Source organism: Trachypithecus francoisi, unplaced genomic scaffold, assembly GCF_009764315.1.
Source record: "Trachypithecus francoisi isolate TF-2019V2 unplaced genomic scaffold, Tfra_2.0 Lachesis_group15, whole genome shotgun sequence".
Taxonomy (NCBI): Eukaryota; Metazoa; Chordata; class Mammalia; order Primates; family Cercopithecidae; genus Trachypithecus; species Trachypithecus francoisi.
In genome coordinates, this window is record NW_022681460.1 from 33,464,348 (window position 1) to 33,482,862 (window position 18,515).

Here is an 18,515-nt window from a genome sequence, read left to right on the forward strand (position 1 = left end):
GAATGGGGAATGGGAGGATCTGGCTAACTCAACCTTTCCCGTTTCTCCCCAATTGCCTTATAGTATAGTGATTACTAATTTCTAAATAATCACAACACAATCAGTTGATCTAACACCAAAACCACCTTGTACATAACTGAATCTTCCTTTATGATTCTAGAGGCCCACTAGGATCTTACAGGGCCACTCGGTATTATTTTGACTGACAGAAGGTAGAAATTAAAACACTGGTTGATAGGAATTTCCACCTGATAAAGATACTGGTGAGTCCACACAGGTATCTGTTCTTGTAAGAGCTGATTAATAGAAGGGAGAAAAAAAGCAATGAGGAGATCACTGTCCTGTAAGATGACACTTAAAGTCATCATTTCTAAGTGCCACCAGCTTGTAGGATGTGATCAGTCCAGAGCACTGCTTGTAAATTTGAAATTAGTTAACTAGTTGAAAAAAGTTTGGAAAAATACATAAAAGTATGAGTTAACAGGTAGGTTCTATTTGGGCAGCCAGATTACAGGTAATTTATCTCTACTTTTATTCAATTTTCTGCTATTTTATAAATTATGTAGAATACATGTATCACTTTGATAATAAGGAAAACAAAGCTACTTCTGCTTAGATAAAAGGAAACAATTATTTTCTGATTCTGGTTCTGTAGAAATCAATACGTTTCTGACACTTTCTGTCAAGAAATCAAGAACCCAGCATACTAATCTGAACTGAACTGATCGGAACACAGGAAAAATATGCTAGAAATAACAGCTTATAGCTTCTAGTTAAGTGCCGCAAGGACTCTAAAAATCTTGCTATCCTGCAAAGCTTTGTAAATACTGTTCCAGGGCAGAAGAGCAGAAGTGCTTTTCCTCCTCATGTCACACAGTTTATGCAACTTTCAGCTGCCACAATTCTGCAGGCGCCACACTCTTAGAAGATCTATCTAATGGGACATCCTTGGAAAAACATGCTGCAATGCCCTGGGTTAAATCCGGGCTCAAAGAGAGGCATCATTTCACTAGTGACAGGTGCATCCAAAAAAAAGCACACAAACCATTTCTTAAAAATCAACAGATTGGAAACTATTAGAATAAATTGATAAACCATTTGTGCTACAACTGATGTCACTGGGTAGGCAGCTTTACAATAAAACATAGATTATTTGGAGACTCACGACTCACAGGGAATTATCATTCGAAATTTTTGACTTACATATTAAAGTATATAACCATGCCGGTAACATCACTCCTCTCTGTACCATTAGCAGAGAATGAAAATTAATTTTGATGATCTCTTGAGCAGAACATAATCTGAATGTGAAATGGAATGTTACAAATAATCATGTAATAGGTTCTTTAAAAAAAAAAAAAAGAAACAGAATTGGCTTCAAAAGTATGTCGTTGGTTCCCAATGACTATAGAGCTAAATATACAGGTTCATAAAATGATTTCATATATTAGTTTTAAAACCAGTAATATCACAACTTTTAGAGTGCTTAACATAAACAGAACATTTAACATTTAACCCCTGGCACTGGAAAGATGGTAAAAGTCAAAACTTGCAGTTTCTTGAGAAGAATAAAAATGAATGGTATATTGTTATCGTCAGTCAACATTTTTAGATGATGATGATGATTATTATTATTATTATTTTTTTTTTTTTTTGAGACATAGTCTCGCTCTGTCGCCCAGGCTGGAGTGCAGTGGCCAGATCTTGGCTCACTGCAAGCTCCGCCTCCCGGGTTAACGCCATTCTCCTGCCTCAGCCTCCCCAGTAGCTGGGACTACAGGCGCCCACCACCTCGCCCGGCTAGTTTTTTTTTTTGTATTTTTTAGTAGAGATGAGGTTTCACCGGGTTAGCCAGGATGGTCTCGATCTCCTGACCTCGTGATCCGCCCGTCTCGGCCTCCCAAAGTGCTGGGATTACAGGCTTGAGCCACCGCGCCCGGCCTAGATTATTATTAAAGCATGGAAATAGGTACACTAAAACCTCAGTTATTTAGACTATTTGAGGACAAGTATATTTTTTATTATTTTGATTTTCTGGTTAATTGACAACTAGAAAATGCTTTTTGTTGAAGGTTTTCCAAAGCAGTTTTTCCTCTTTATAAAACATCTAACCATTCTCAATGATTCAGCAGGTCAGTGTCATCAGCTACAAGTACCCTCCAGGGTTTACACCCCACCTTTACTCAAAACCAAAGCTATCTTGTTTTCTTCATCACTGAAAAAGGGAAGTGTGGTATGTGCGGTAGGGTGGGGTGTGTGGGAGGGAAGGGGAGGGGTGGGGAAGTATGAAGGTTAGCTAATTCAGGGTTCTGGCTAGTTGGGTTCCAGGTAGCAAAGCTATCAGTAAACATAAATTCAATGTCTGGAACCAGGCACATCTGATTCCTGTGAATGATGAGACAAGGACACAAGGAGATCCCACCAATGTCTGTCTTTGTTGGTCTTCTCTACCTTATGTCATTTTGTCTCGGTGATGGCTGGTTTGATGTTCTTCTCTGGGGAAAATCTGTGTCAGTGTGTCTGTACAAAAATTATGGTCTATGAACTCATTGTGTCGGGGGGGGAGTTTATTTTGATTAGATTCCATATCCATCCCTTTCAACTCAAGCTTAGGGTGGATGTCAAAGATGAATAAGTCCTTACTTTCCTCACCGTTAGACTTGCTGACCTGAATTTTTTCCCCTACAAAAACCTTTAATTCCAGTTTTTTTTTGTTTGTTTGTTTGTTTGGTATCTCGGCAGCTCCCCATGGCAACTGACTCAGAAACCTCTTTTCCTTTGCCCTGTTTTCCAATACCTAAGTGAAAAACATGAAGAGTTTCTTTCTAAGCAGGTTTGGAAAGTCTGGCATGAGAATGAGTGGACTAATTTATATATATTGTACTTTAACAAATTCATTTTACCTCTTTTCAGTTACACCTTTTCCTTAAGCCAAATTATATATAATGGTTCTGCTATAGGGCCTCTGTAATAGACTATATATATACTGGTATCTTAAGGAGAAAGTAGGATAATTTAGGATAGCAGTGTCAGAACTTTTTGAAACCATGGATCCTTATATACGACTCTTCAGGAATTCTAATCCCTGGTCAGCCCTAGGCCTGTAGAGGGTGAAGGGAGTGAAGACGACCTGAATAAAGTATGGCTACTGGGCCCCATAAAACTATTGATTGTTTTTCAAGGCCAAATTTCTAGAAATGTAGAATAAAAGGCAAAAGCCAAAAAAAGTAGGGCACAATGGACTAACCTAGTGAATTCCATCCTGTGTGTTCCTCACAGGACTACAGGCCACTCACTAACCTGTCTGTGACTTACCAGTACCATAATACCTGTAAGTACATAGATTTGGTGATGGGGGATAAATCCTGCTTCACTTGGAGAATGTAAAACAGGCATCATAATCATCATAGGCCCTACAGCGGGAGAACTATCCGTTGTGGATTTCCTGTCAAAGCTTTCATTTTCTACTGTATTGGAATCTACAGCAAGTCTGCATTCCCTGGTTCCTGCCGTCATGTCCACCTCCGCTGATTAAGACCCTTCAGGAGCCACAGTCAGGTACACAGCTCCGGGACTCTCTCCACGCCAGTGCTCTGTTCATGGACTGGTTTACAAACACCCATCTGGAGGAAATGGAGCAGCCCCACTGATGGAGCATGGGTGGCTTACGCTTTCCTTCACCCCAGTGAAGCAGGTCTTCTAGATGTGTAAATGGCATTTTAGTAGAGGCCACAGTTGTTTAAGGCAAATTCCCTTGATGGCTTCTGACAACTGTGTCTTTACTCTGATAGGAAACTCATTCTTGGGACTGAAGTATATACCATTCAGTGGATACCCTTACCTTTGTTGTCTTCTAAGGGCTGCCCAAAGGGTAACAGGGATGAAGGAGGTGTGAGAGACATAATGATTGGTTCTTCCTGCATCCTCATGAACTGCAGCATCCCTATCAAGCACTAGCTAGTGATTCTGCACAGTATTCTTAGAAGGAAAGCTTTAAAAATTATGGTAAAATATATAAAACATAAAATTTACCATTTTACCCATTTTTAAGTGTGCATTTCAGTGACATTAAATACATTCACATTGCTGTGCAACTATCATTATCATTCATCTCCAGAACTCTCCAATCTTCCCAAACTGATACTTAATATCCATTGTACAACAACTTTCAATTTTTCCATCCTCCCATCCCCTGGCAACCACCATTCTACTTTCTGACTCTGTAAATCTGACAGTTCTAGGTACCTCATATAAACGGGATATTTAATATTTGCTTTTTTGTGTCTGGATTATTTCACTTAGCATCTTCAAGTTTCCTCCATGTGGTTAGCGTGTGTCAGAATTTCATCTTTTTAAAGGCTGAATAATATTCCATTGTATGTATTAATACATACCACATTTTGTTTATCGATTCATCTGTTGATGGACACCTGGGCTGCATCCACCTCTGGCTACTGGAATAATGCTGCTATGAACATGGGTGTACACACATCTATTTGCTCAAATCCCTACTTTCACTTCTTTTGGAATATACTCAGAAGTGGAATTGCTGGATCACTTGGTAATCCTGTTTAATTTTTTTTGAGGAATTGCCATACTGTTTAGTATTTAATTTTTTAAATTCATAAGCTTTATCTTAAAGAGCAGTTTTAGGTTCACAGTAAAACTGAGCAGAAAGTACAGAAGTTTCCCACATGCCCCCTGTCGCCCTCTGCCCCACAAGATTCAGTTTTATACTCACTCGGTGAGTGAACGCTATGTCCAAAGCTACGGGGAGTGATGCAGGCAGGTCCTGCCAGATCCAGCAGGAGCCTGAAGCCATGATTCACCTAGGGAGTCACAACAACTTCTTTCCTTCCTGACCTGTAGACAGGAAACTGACTGACAGCAAAGGTCATCCCACAGGAACACTGGATGTGCAAACGTGGAGATCTGCAGAGTGGCAGAGCAGGAGAGGGCACTAAGGGGCATTTGATCCGGCCTGCTTCTCTCACTTTATGGTGAAGATGCCTCATAAACTGATAACCTTCCTTCCAGGAATGCAGTGCAGAATAACTAGTGCTTGTTGGAGATGGTATATTTTTGAGGGTGGAGTAATAATAATTACATCACTCACAACTCTGTCAGCCCTAATCCCAGCCCTGTTACCCTTTGGACAGCCCCCAGAAGGCACCTCTGGGTTAATTCCATTATAGATCACTTTTAACACTTACTGGTTTTTGTCTTATTTTTCTGATATTGTGGGTTTTATTTTAAACATTTTAACATACACCTACTGTACATTTAAGTCTATCTCCAGGATTTTTGACTCTATTAATGTTGAGGCAATACATATGTTCTTTCATTACATATTTGCTTGGCAACTGCTTTATTAACAGTGATTATTCTCAACTCCAGAGAGTTATAATAAGAGAACTGTAAATCCTAAGTGCTACTTTGAATGATAACATCTACCATATCCAAGTAAAATGTTATAAACCACAGTGCTTATCCACAGATTTAAAACGCCCAGAAATTTCTCAAATGTTTCCTGGACAGTATGATTCATACTATTTTTACACTCACATCGACTCAATGAAACAAAAGAAAAAATGCTGTTTAAAATTCCTGCAGTCAAAGCTCAGAAATATACAATGCATATATCTATTCACAGGTACACATGTACATTTGTATGTATGCTTACTTGTGTCCAAATGTGCATTTGTTTAGTCAAACTCTTCCACTTTTTTCTATTAACATGGAATAAATTGTTCTTGTCCTCAGCAGTTAGGCAATGGGCCTGTTTGAAAGCTAACACCACAACATGATGATTCACAAAGTTTTTCAGTCTTGAGAACTTAAAATCTCACAAAACCTGGACTTCCTGGCTTGGGTTATTCACTGGAGCTGTGCTTCCCTTCTCAGGTGTGTATTTTTTTTTATTTTTAACTTTTGTGGGTATACAGTAGGTGTGCATATTTGTGAGGTACATGAGATGTTTTGACACAGGCATGCAATATGAAATGAGCACATCATGGAGAATGGGGTAATCATCCCCTCAAGCATTTATCCTTTGAGTTACAAACAATCCACTTATACTACTTATTACAAAATGTAAGTTATTATTGACTATAGTCATTCTACTATACTATCATAGTAGGTCATATTAATTCTTTCTTTTTTTTTTTTTTTGTACCTATTAACCATCCTGCCTTCACGCCCTGCCCCCAACCCCCACTACCCTTCCTGGCTTACGGTAGCTATCCTTCTACCCTCTATGTCCAGGAGTTCAAATTTGATTTTTAGATCCCATGAGTGAGAACATGTGATGTTTGTCTTTCTGTCCCACATGTGTTCTGTAAATCAAATCACATTTAAGTGTGTGAGGGGAGGGATAATGCTATGATGACTCACTCTGAAAGGGAACAATGTATTTCCCAACTCAGGGGAAAAAAGATTTTTGAGTGTGTCTAAAAGCATGATGAGCACACCTGCAAAAGGACTGTAGCTGTTGTTTTAGTCTAATAACAGTACTACTAGTCACACTTGTTGAAAACTAGGGACAAAGAATGGCTGGTACTAGCAACTCTGGGGTAAAGCTGGCACAGAATAATGGCATCTACTGGGCTGGACTTCCAAATGTGAAAGTGCTAAGTGAACCTTAAAACTCTTTTCTGAGACACAGTGTATTAAGCAAAGCATTACATTTCTTAATTTAATGCTATTTATCACTCAAGTATATACAGTTTTCTACCTTTTTTATCCTTTCAAGCACATGAGTTAAAACAGTGATTCTCAAATTGGGGTCCCTGGACCAGCTGCATCAGCCTCACTTGGAAACTTGTTAGAAAAGCAAATTCCTAGCCGGTACCAGAGCTACTGAATCAGAAATCTGGGCACGAGGCCCAGCAAGCTGTACTTCAACAAGCCCTCCAGGTCATTCTGGTTCAAGCTGAACTTTAAGAGCCACTGAGTTAAGAAGCCACCAATATACAGATTCCAACCTTTGCTCCTTTGCTCAATGATAACTCTCCAGTTCCTTTGTTAAAAAAAAAAAAAGGAATTCATGTGTGCTTGGGCTGTTTGCTACTATCACCTAAGAAAATATTTATTATTGTTTAGTTAAGGAATATAAATCCTGGTCAAAACTTACATGTAATTTTTCCAGGTCCTGTGCTGGCTTCGAGTCTTAGGATGCAGGGAACTGGGCAAAGGGAGAGATGAGAAGACTCCGGCAATCCATTCAGACATGGACCCCAAAGTTTTGTGGGGCAACCTTTTGACAGGTCAGTGAGTGTCCACCTAATTGGGTAGGAAAAGTTGTTCATTAGCAGATGAAAGGATGCATGTGAATGTTTCCCCCTCCCTCCTGCTATCTCGCCATACTCCGTTCTGCTTGTTATGATCTCACACAACTGTCTGCGCCTCTGGTTGTGGGCCTCTTGACCAATCCTCATGAACAGAATATGACACCACAGCCCGTGGTATAAATGCCTGGGCTCTGCCTGGTAGAAGCCCTATTCCTTGAGGTACCTTCCTTTAGGCGAGCAGCCCTCACGAGGGGCTCTCCTGAATCCAAATGCAGCCTAGGAGATAGCTCCGTGTCCAGTAAGTTATCACCTTCTCTATTTCATCTCACGTTTTCTATCAGCAAATCAGAACACCTTGGTTTAAAAAACACATGTGGCCATTGTAAACAGAAGAGATCCAGGAAGCAAATGATTAATTTAAGAATTCTGACTGAAATGAGATGATTCCCTGATGCCTCAAATGTGTTTCGTTTTAATATATGCTTATTGTAGAACATTTGAAACATACAGAAAAATAAAGAAAAAAAATAAAGGTCAATGGTAACCTTGACACCGATAAATCACTAATGATGTTTTGTTCTACGAGTCCAAAACTCCTTTACCGAAACTCCTGGGGCCAGATATGTTTCAGAATTCAGAATTTTTTGGATTTTAGAGAGTATTACAATGCAGCTACCATGTATTACATTATTATCTTGTGAGAGTATGGAGCAGCACACTATAATATTAAACATTAAATATTTCTGCACAAAAACAGATGCATATTCTTATTAAGTGGGGGTAAAATAGAGCCTCATATTAGTTCAGGCCAGGTTTTCCTACCAAAGAAGTTACTAAAAATAAAAGAAAACAAAACCCCTTTTGATTTCTGAAAACTTTTGGATTTGGAATTAGAGATAAGGGATTGTGGACCAGTATTCTTTTCAGATACATGCACATACTCAGAGTATTGTTTCTACTTTTTCATTCAATTCTGAAATAAAATGTGAGTTATATGAATATGAGTATTTCCCCAAGTTATTAAAAGTATTCAAAACATGTTTTTTAAAGTTCATGTGTATTATACCCCATAGAAATATATCTTATGTATTTATTTCCCTCATTTTTGGAATTGCAGATTGTTTTTTTCTTTGTTATTGTAAATAACACTTTAGGGGACGTTTCTGAATATCAGATTGTCTAAATTTCTGAACATTTTCTTATGCAGGTTCCTAGAAAAGGAATTATTGCATGAAAGGGCATAAACTTTGAGAGTCTTGATTTTCTAGAAAGGTTGCACCAATTTATATTTTTTCCAGCAGCATGAATGCCTGGTTAATTACGAACCTTATCATAGACAGAGAAAATTACACTTGCTCCTCACGCAATTTAACAAAATTCTAATCAATCATGACCAAATGTAAGAGATTTTATTTATGTTTTCCTTACACAGAAGATAGTGAACAGCTTGCTGTTTTTCACATAGCAAGAGAGAAATGGAGTTAATTTAAGTTTAGCATCAAATGACCCTCATTAGGCCAGACTGAGTTAGATGTGGACAGTGGGGGAGCTGTGACTTGTCCATCGAGTCTTCACATGGAAAAGCATGTGAGGGAATTCAGAAACAATTCACATAACATCATGAGAAGAAAAACAACTGCTTATTTGTGGTTGATAATTCAGCTTCTAGAGTAGTGAGGCCTTGTATTTCCCTTCCTTCTGGTGTTTTCCTATTTCTTGGACATTTTGCTGTTCCTCAGCATGGCATCAGAAAGCAGAAAAAGATGCGAAGACAAAGTCAAATCAGAATAGCTAATAATAATGGCTAACCCTTATGCATGATTACAGTGTGTGCACTCCAATGCCAGGTCCTTGTATACATTATCTCATTTAATGCCAAGTGCATTGGTATCAAAACTGGTGGCTGGCAAGTTTGAAAGTATGTGCTCACTCATTGGTCCTCCTTATGCCCCAATAAGTTTGTAGGAATTTGAGCTTCAGAATTTCAAAGATCTATTCAAGCCTAGTGTCTCATTACTATGTTGACTCCAAGTCTAGCTATAAATCATAAGCTTGATCTTTCCACTTTTTGGTCAGTACCATCTATAGCATCTAAACGAAGCAGAGAAAGTCTAAGAAAATTCTAGACAATAGTAAACCCTTTGAAAGTCCTATATTGACACAGGGAAGGCTACAGCTCTTTGAGCACAATAGAGAAGTGTGAGGTGAGAGTGTTATATAACACAAAACAGGTTATACATGGAGAAGTACATGAAGATACAGATAAAATACACCCTTGAAAAAAGAAACATACAAACACATTCTTCCCAAATATGGCTACGAATGAGGAATGCTAAAGCAGGTCTTACAGCCCCAGGCTCTTTTAGATTTATAGCTTTTGCTAATAATCTTTCTTTCTCTTTCCCCTTTATGTATATTTAACCTTACAGGATAATCGGTGTAGAGAATGCCACAATTTTCATATGCTAATAAAAGCAAATTGAAGTGGTTTGTTATATTAAATGAAATAACCTCACTCTTTAACTGATATATAAACTCAATTTCTGCACCCACTAATACTATAAGATGGTTCTGGTTTGAGGGGTGGGGGTGCAAAAATTTCAATCTTATTTTGGGAGTGAGTTAAATTGATCTTTCCCACAATCTTATGTAAAAATAAGGACTGTTTCTATCAAAATGATCAAAAGACCAAAGAGAAGTGGACCATTTCCTTCACTGTGGCTTTATTTCATAATTTAAGCATCATTTTCCTGATAATTAGGTGTCAAAGCAGGTAGAATAGCTTATAAATGATTTTTCTTTGCCACATTCAGGTATATGACTAAGTTTTTAAGCAGACCAGAGCTACAGGGTGTGAAAAATAAAATGGGAATAGAAGAAATAACCCCTCAAACAGTATACTTTGCTTTTTCCAAAGGGCCTAACTGCTTCAGGGGAAATACAAAAAACAAACCACCATTAATAACACAAACAATTACCGGATGCTCCTTGATACTCAAACTGTACAACTATCATTGTAAAGCTAATTACAAATTTGGATTCTCTCATTTTAAAAATATATTCAAAGCAACCCACTTCTGTTTCAATGCTGAACCAAAGTCTGTGCAATTGGCACACTGTCAAAGTAAAAAAATACATATGTATATATATATATATACACACATTGCATCATTTGCACTTGAACAAAGTTATTACTTTCAATGTCACTAAATCCTGAACTGCAAAACACCGCAAGCTAAAAGCAAGTATTGCCACATGGTATATTAGCTTACATTTACAAAAGAGTTTATAGTTTTCCAAGCCACAGAGATACAGACTTTCCTACTCACAGTAGCTTTGTTATGCTGGGCACCCCACTCACTGCCTCGGAGCCTACTACCTCTCGCAGGTTCTTGTGGGGATCCCATGAGAATGTATACAGAGTGTGTGGGTTTTTTTTTTTTTTTGCAGATTATAGGACATACATAAAATATTAGGTATCTTTTTTTTAACTAAACAACTCTGTGAGGCATAAAGATATTAATCGCCATTTCATAGTTCAGGAAAAGAACACAAGAAGATGTAACAAAAAAAGTGCTAAGTTAGAAGATCTGAGTTTTATTTCTAAATTGGCTACAAACTAGCTGTCTGACTCTCTGGGTCTTGATTTCTTCAGTAAAATGAGGAGGTTGGATGAAATGACTTTAAGGTCTTCTGGAAGCCAATGGATCTGTGATGTAGGATATGGCCATGGTAGTGATGGGAGTGCCTTAGGAAGTAATCCCTCCTGGAGGCCAAGGAACCATGAGGTCAAAGGCAGCATCCATCAGTCTGAGGCCTGCAGTGCTGGCACAGAGTCCTTGAGCAGCCCCTAACTCCCAGAGATGAGATAGACATTAACTAATTCATTTTTGCTGGACTGAGGGGAGGTTGGTGAAATCCTAAAGGAATGGCCAGGGCCTCTTGGGTATTGGAAGGAAATACCGAAGAAACTTAAGCTAGCAGGTCTTTATTAACTGGTACAAGTATTTTATAACATTAACAACTGGTATAGCCAAATAAGTATATACCAGCTGTCAGTCTTGCTAACAGTTTTACTGTTGTTTATCTATCAGTCTCAAAGAGATGGCCACCACGGAGGGCCAACCACCTTGCTCGGCTAAGTTCCTACAGCATGGAGGGGAGATGTGTAAGAGGGCTCTTTTTGGGATTATGAGTGCGCATTAGGGTCACATGGGAATTTTACTTTAAAAAGACACTAATTTAGGCCTCTACTACTGCTATTCTGCTAGCACTGCCTAACACAACTTTCTGTAATGATGCAAATATTCAATATCTCTGCTGTCCAATATGGCAGCCACATGAGGATACTGAGCACTTGAAAAGTACCTAGTGAGAACGAGGAACTGAATTTTTAACTTTAATCCATTTAAATCAATTGGATTTAAATAGCCACATATCATTAGTGGTTACCTGATTGGATAGTGCAGCCCTAGGTGGCTTCACATATTAGTTTTCTTGGACCTATTTCAAACCCCAGAAGCCCACAGGACAATACCCAATATAGTCCTTCAATAGGTATTCACTGCCCTTCTCCTATGTGCTGGGCAATGTTTAGGTGTCTCAAAACCATGGTGAATAAGAGTACCATGGACACTTCCTGCCTTGTGGCATTTTGCCGCTAGATTGGTTTCCAAAGACCTCACAAAATCTTGAAGTGGCTCACCAGACTGCTCTTAGGAAAAGGTGGGTGATGAGATATGGTAATGCTACACTAAGCATGAAAGCACTGCTTTTTCATTTCTTCGTATTTACTGTTAGAGAAGTTGGGGGAAAGTTTAAAAAGAGGTATCTGAATGGTTACTATTCATTCACTTACAAGTAAAGTAACATATCCCAGACATGGGAAATTATCTGTAGGTAATTACCTCTTGCATAATCTTAAACTTACTTAAAAAGAAAAGTCAGAGGAACCGCATTCTTAAGCTAAGAAAAGTAAATGGTATTCAATTACAGCAACAGCCATACAAAAAGTACAAGTGGGTCTCCAGCTGCAAACGGTGGGCAAGGGAACGTTCATTCCAATTAGCTGTGAAATGATCAGGTTTTCTAGAAGGTACTTTTTATATAAGTAAGGCTGACTGAATTCTTTTTTTTTTTTTTTTTTTTTTTTTGAGACAGAGCCTTGCTCTGTTGCCGGGGCTGGAGTGCAGTGGCACGATCTCAGCTCACTGCAAGCTCCACTTCCCGGGTTCACGCCATTCTCCTGCCTCAGCCTCCCGAGTAGCTGGGACTAGAGGTGCCCGCCACCACGCCCAGCTAATTTTTTGTATTTTTAGTAGAGACAGGGTTTCACCATGTTAGCCAGGATGGTCTCAATCTCCTGACCTCGTGATCCGCCCGCCTCGGCCTCCCAAAGTGCTGGGATTACAGGTGTGGGCCACCATGCCCAGCCAAGGCTGACTGAATTCTTTATCCCAACTCAACTCTTAGCTAGGATTTTCTTAGTGGCTTTAATGGGATTTGATGAGGAAAACCCCATTTGCCTGTCCCTAGGAAACTACAGGTGAAAGTATTTTTATTTACATTACAAATTTAATACCAACAAAATAATTTCTAAGAAACACAAAAGTGGTTTAATGATCTGATTTCCAATGTTGCTCTCAGTGTCCTCCTGTTGTCAATTCTCTCCTATCCTAATCACCTCTTCCTACCTTAACTGGAATCTGGAGTGATACAAAAAACACAAAACATGATACTCAGAACTGGTTAACACTCTTGTTTCAACCTGAATCCAGGTTTGCCTGACCTTCAAGGACAGGACACCGCATGTTGGGATACAGAATTTTTAAGCCAATTCCCTCCACTGTATTAAGATTATCACTCGAGGTGAAAAACTTACCAAATAAAACAACCTGATTTTGCTCAGCATCCCAATGGGATCATGTTCAGCATGTCAATGAGAATGACACCAGTCAGCCAATCTTTTGAGCTTCACAATGCCACTTCTGGTTCCCCTGCCCTAAGTCAGACTTTTGATTTTTAATGCTAATAAGTCATTCTTCCACATCTACACACACACACACACACACACACACACACACATTTTTTCCCTCTGGATTGAGTAGAAAGACAATTTAATACAATGGTCAGAAAACAAAATGACACTTCAAAACTTAGTTCTAAAAATATAAATTGCATTTAGAGACCATTATCTCCTTTTTAAAAAGGTCAAATCTCAAATGTTCAGCTGGTTCCAGGCCATATAAAAATATTACTCAAAATCTGATGACAGTTTTGGTAACAAACATCTTGAAAGTGGCCCTGAAATCCTTATTTATATTCAGAAACACTAAATGGAGTAGTCACGTGCCATTTTATGGCTCAAGGGGTTCAAAAAGAAAGAGGTCAACTGATGTTAATTTTCTGGAAATTTAGAGATGAAGTTTTTTTTTTAAACTCTTATCTTTCAAACAGAATTTAAACAGACATTTGTATAAGGCAGAACCCCTTTGAACCATAGATCTTGTGGCTTTTGTGTTTTATTCTACTGGCATGGAAAGGTGATGAAAGAAAATGTGCTTTTTGCTGCAACAGAGAAAGAAGTGGGGAGGGAGATGCAGTTATTTCAGACAGGATGGAGAAAATTGAGATTAAACAGCTCTGAAAGTTTCCACTTCAACATTTCAGGTTCTGGGACTCTAGCTGAAGAACTAAAGCTAGAAAATTCACTTATTTGACATTCAAGGTGTTTAAGTTCCCAAATACAGCAAAGAGGTTGTCAGATTTTCACTTACACCATAAAAGGATGGTGCAAGCAGAACTACTTGCCACTAACAAGCCAGAAAAAAGAAAAAGTGTGAAAGAAATGTGTTGAAAGTACATAATTTGAAATAATTCTTGGATTTCTGCAGATTTTATGTATAAAAATTGGAATACTAGACTGTATTGATACATCATCACCATCATCATCTTCATCTCCACCACCACCATCATCATCTGAAAATACCTACTTGCTAGGAACTGTGCTAGAAATTTTACAGGTATTATTAGCCTATCTGGTACATGAAAGAACCCTGGTTCAGACAGGCAAAGTGCTTTGCTTAAGGTCACACTGCTGGAGATGGGACAACATGCAATCTGAATCCAAGCCGCCCTGTCAAGGCTACCTCCTTCCCTGTACAACACTGCCTTCCTCCACAATGTGGGGAGACTACATCCTTCTCCTGCGAAGGAAACATGACCACTTTCCCATGTGCTACTAGTAACACATGAAAGTAAACCGACAAGCCTGCAGGTGCCACAACAATTGAACTATTTGTATAAAGAGTTGATTAGCTTATTAGTGCTAAAATGGTTATAGTTCATGAAGCATAATTTCTTTTTTTTTTTTCTTTTTTTTTTTTTTGAGACGGAGTCTCGCTCTGTCACCCAGACTGGAGTGCAGTGGCCAGATCTCAGCTCACTGCAAGCTCTGCCTCCTGGGTTTACGCCATTCTCCTGCCTCAGCCTCCCGAGTAGCTGGGACTACAGGCGCCAGCCACCTCGCCCGGCTAGTTTTTTGTATTTTTAGTAGAGACGGGGTTTCAGCGTATTAGCCAGGATGGTCTCGATCTCCTGACCTCGTGATCCGCCCGTCTCGGCCTCCCAAAGTGCTGGGATTACAGGCTTGAGCCACCGCGCCTGGCCATGAAGCATAATTTCTTACTTGTTATACTTCAGTGTCGTTTCTGTCCCTTGACTATGCAAAGCCCCTGCCTGGTCTTGCCACCTGCTTCTCTCTCTGCCTAGAATGCCCTCCCACAACCCTAAGCCATGCTGGTTACTTCTCCTTCACTAGGTCTAGTTCACATATGTCACCTGCAGAGACACTGTCCTTAATGTGCTCTGTCCTCTCCCAAACAGCTAGGCATTGCCCTGCTTGTTTCCATCAAAGGATAATCAAAATCCACATGTTTATTTACTGTATAATTGCCTATCTTCTCTCTTGGTCCACGTAAGACCCACAGTGGCAGGGAACTAGCTTCTCTTGCTCACCACTGATACCTGACACTTGTAAAAGTGCCTGGCACAAACTTGAATGAATGGATACACCAATACATGAATGAAGACCAAGTGTTTGCAGAGTGCAGTGACAGGTACACATAGAGGGACCAGAGGAGACACACTGCCCTGGGGATCTGCCTGCCTTTGCCGGCCCTGGAGTCCTAGGCCAGAGTTCATCCGCTCCCAGCTCAAACCCTGCCTGGAGACTAAGCATACATCTGCCCTCGGCCCTCCTCTCCTGCTGCACTTCCTGACATGACATAGCCTCTTCTTCCCCAACAGTGGCTCTTTCTCACATGATGAGCTCCGTTTTTGTCCCTGGATCGAATCTCTACATTCCACCCTTCACCTTGTATAAAAACCAATCATGCTTACTCCTCCTGTGGTCACATACCCTTCAGAGAATCTGGGGCCACGGCCTTGGGTTCCACCATAACCAGAACCATGTGGCACTGTCAGGGCCGACTCCAGGCTTGCTGCATCCCTAACCCAGTCCAACAGCCAGTGCCAGGCTCTTTCTCAGCCTTCTGTCCTGAGTCACCTCACTTCTTTCTGTTGTCTGCCCTCTCTTCCCATGTCCAAGCTCATGGATGACTCTTGGCAGGCTAGGTAAGAGAAAGAATGTGAAGGAGAGGAGAGAGAAAGTCAGAAGCAACAGAAGCTGCTGTGTGTCCACATGGGAAGCCCGTGGACTACATCTGTCCATGAGAATTTTCATAGTGTTCTGTAGATTTTTTTTTTAATAGTGAGTTTAAACTATGGATCAGCAGAGCTGAAAGGGACCTTGGAGATCACTGAGTCCCACTGTCTCATTGTACTGTTGAACCAATGTGTGAGTAATGGGCTGAGGAGTAAGAAGGCAGCATTTGTTGAGGGCTTAACATCTGCTTCGGCATATAGGGTCCCAGGTCCCAGACCCAGTGAGTGACAGAGTGAGGACCATGCAATGCTTAAATAAGCACTTCCATCCCATACACACTTTGCCCTACGACTTACATATTCACACCGCGTGTGGGAAAGGCTTGGCATTTACCATATAAAGATACTTGGAATTCTTGCCTCAAAGGGTAAGTGGGTTTTCCTTCTGTATTGGCCAATATACTTTTAGAAAATTATGGTAAAATATCCAAAACGTAACATTTACTACTTTAATCAGTTTTAAGTATACAGTTCAGTGGCACCAAGTACATTTGTTTTGTTGTACAACCTTCACCAGTATCCATCCAATCATTTTTAACGTGAGTATTTTCTAAAACTATACATCCAAAATGAGAGTGAAGGAAACAAAAAAGTAGAAGAAAGAAAAGACAGGTAGGAAATAAACTTTTGGGCATGCATTTCAGCTGACAAAAACCTTTCATACGAATTAGGTTCTCTGTGACATATTCATTATTTTCCTAGTCATGAAACGGGAACTGTGAGACACCATGTGAAAAGGCGGCTTTTATTGTTTCTCTAGGTTCTATACTAGTTGTATCCGCTTACAAAAATGTTATACAACCCAGTACATCACAGCCTTCCACGCCTCCTCCATAAAAGGACAAGTAAAATAGTATTTCTTGGAAAGACAGGCATTTACCAATGCACTGCATCTAGATGGAGCTGTCTCCATCATTCTAGTCTGTTTCTAAACAGGGTTTTAAAGTCTTGGCACAGAGCACAAAGAATGTCCCTTAGCTATTCAGCATTTAGTTCAGCTCCACAATATATTTAGCAGGATTTCTTCGCTCCCCCTTCCCTTCTTGGTTTAATGACCTCAAATGTACCAACATCCTGTCTTACCTAATCCCCTAACAAGTTCTATCAAATGCCAGGACAGAATCAGACAGCACTGCAGGCGGTGAGATCATTCACTAAGAATTCATTTTTATTCCAAAAATTAGGAGTGCCAGACCATTTAACACAATCTATCACACAGCCAGAAAATTAGTCTAGTGCTTTAAGAGAAACATTTAAATAATTTTTAAATATCTTCTTCCTGACATAGATTCTTTTTTTTTTTTGAGACGGAGTCTCGCTCTGTCACCCAGGCTGGAGTGCAGTGGCCGGATCTTGGCTCACTGCAAGCTCCGCCTCCCGGGTTAACGCCATTCTCCTGCCTCAGCCTCCCCAGTAGCTGGGACTACAGGCACCCGCCACCTCGCCCGGCTAGTTTTTTTGTATTTTTTAGTAGAGACGGGGTTTCACCGGGTTAGCCAGGATGGTCTTGATCTCCTGACCTCGTGATCCGCCCGTCTCGGCCTCCCAAAGTGCTGGGATTACAGGCTTGAGCCACCGCGCCCGGCCTGACATAGATTCTTTAAAAACCTGAAGACTCTCTCTCCAGAAGAGGCATAGACACAAAACATTTCCACATGACAGCAAGAGTTCAGGACTCTTTGAAGACCATGTAGGTCCCCTAAGAATCCATAAACCTCAGGTTAAAATCTCTTGTAAAAGAACTCCAAGACTTTACTTTGTCCACAAGCCCCTGCACTGGATCCTTATCCATGGAGCATCCAGGGTAGCTTCTTCTGGTGCCACTTTTGTCCCTGGATGAGAAACGACTTGTTTCAGCTTCAGGAACATCGCTACGTGGCTTCTGGTCCAACTGACTGTCAGCACAGCTGGGCCTCTCCCCAGTTCAGCTGGCTACTCTGGGAACATTCATTTCTCTTACTGGTCCATGACATGCTTGCTCTACCCCAGTGTTAGGTTTTGCTTTTCAATTTGCCATCTTGGGTCCTGTGGTCCCTTCTGTCTTCCCGTCACTTTCCTTGTTGGTCCTTGTGGCACTTTTGTTTTAAAAATTAAATCTTTTTTTTTTTTTTTTAAATCATAAAAGCAAGAGCTTCCCGTTTGCATTTAAGTCCTTTGTTTTTTCTCCAAAAGCATACTTCCGCCTTCATACCTTTGTTCTTGGAAAGACTTTGCCCACCTCTCTAAGTAGCAGATCCTGACACTCTCTGTTCACTTCAGGACAGGGTTTCTCCTCCAGGAGCAGTGTGGGGCAGTGAGTTAGGAAAAAGCCTAAAGTCGGAGAGACCCAGGTCTAATCCCAACATAGTTGCTGACTTTGGCCAAGCAATTTGAACAAAGGCTCAATTTTCTGATGCGAACAAATAAGGAAGATAAAGCCAACTTATGCTTTTATTTTTTTTTAGACAGGGTCTTGCTCTGTCACCCAAGCTGGAGTACAGTGGCGTGATCATAGCTCACTGC

The 18,515-nt window shown here is 40.2% G+C and overlaps 1 protein-coding gene and 1 long non-coding RNA gene across 7 annotated transcripts in view; one reads left to right on the top strand and one right to left on the bottom strand.

Moving 5' to 3' along the window:
* BACH2 (BTB domain and CNC homolog 2) overlaps positions 1-18,515 on the bottom strand; it is a 379,921-nt gene that overhangs the window by 157,134 nt on the left and 204,272 nt on the right. Inside the window, exon 3 of one of the 3 annotated variants that reach the window (XM_033234632.1) lies at positions 7,133-7,281. The exons of 1 other annotated variant lie outside the window; for it this stretch is intronic. The gene's annotated coding sequence lies outside the window, so the exon portion shown is untranslated. Of the gene's footprint in view, positions 1-7,132; positions 7,282-18,515 lie in introns of those variants that run through there. One more of the 3 variants, XM_033234631.1, reaches the window with a different exon arrangement.
* LOC117097095 lies at positions 1,990-18,501 on the top strand. 4 transcript variants are annotated; one of them, XR_004442809.1, is made up of 5 exons: positions 1,990-2,426; positions 3,280-3,558; positions 5,767-5,904; positions 7,148-7,265; positions 18,458-18,501. It is a non-coding gene; the product is annotated as an uncharacterized LOC117097095 (long non-coding RNA). The 4 variants fall into 4 exon arrangements; XR_004442810.1 differs by lacking the exon at positions 18,458-18,501 and adding an exon at positions 13,959-14,609; XR_004442811.1 differs by lacking the exon at positions 18,458-18,501 and having other exon boundaries at positions 2,301-2,426; positions 3,280-3,331; positions 3,411-3,558.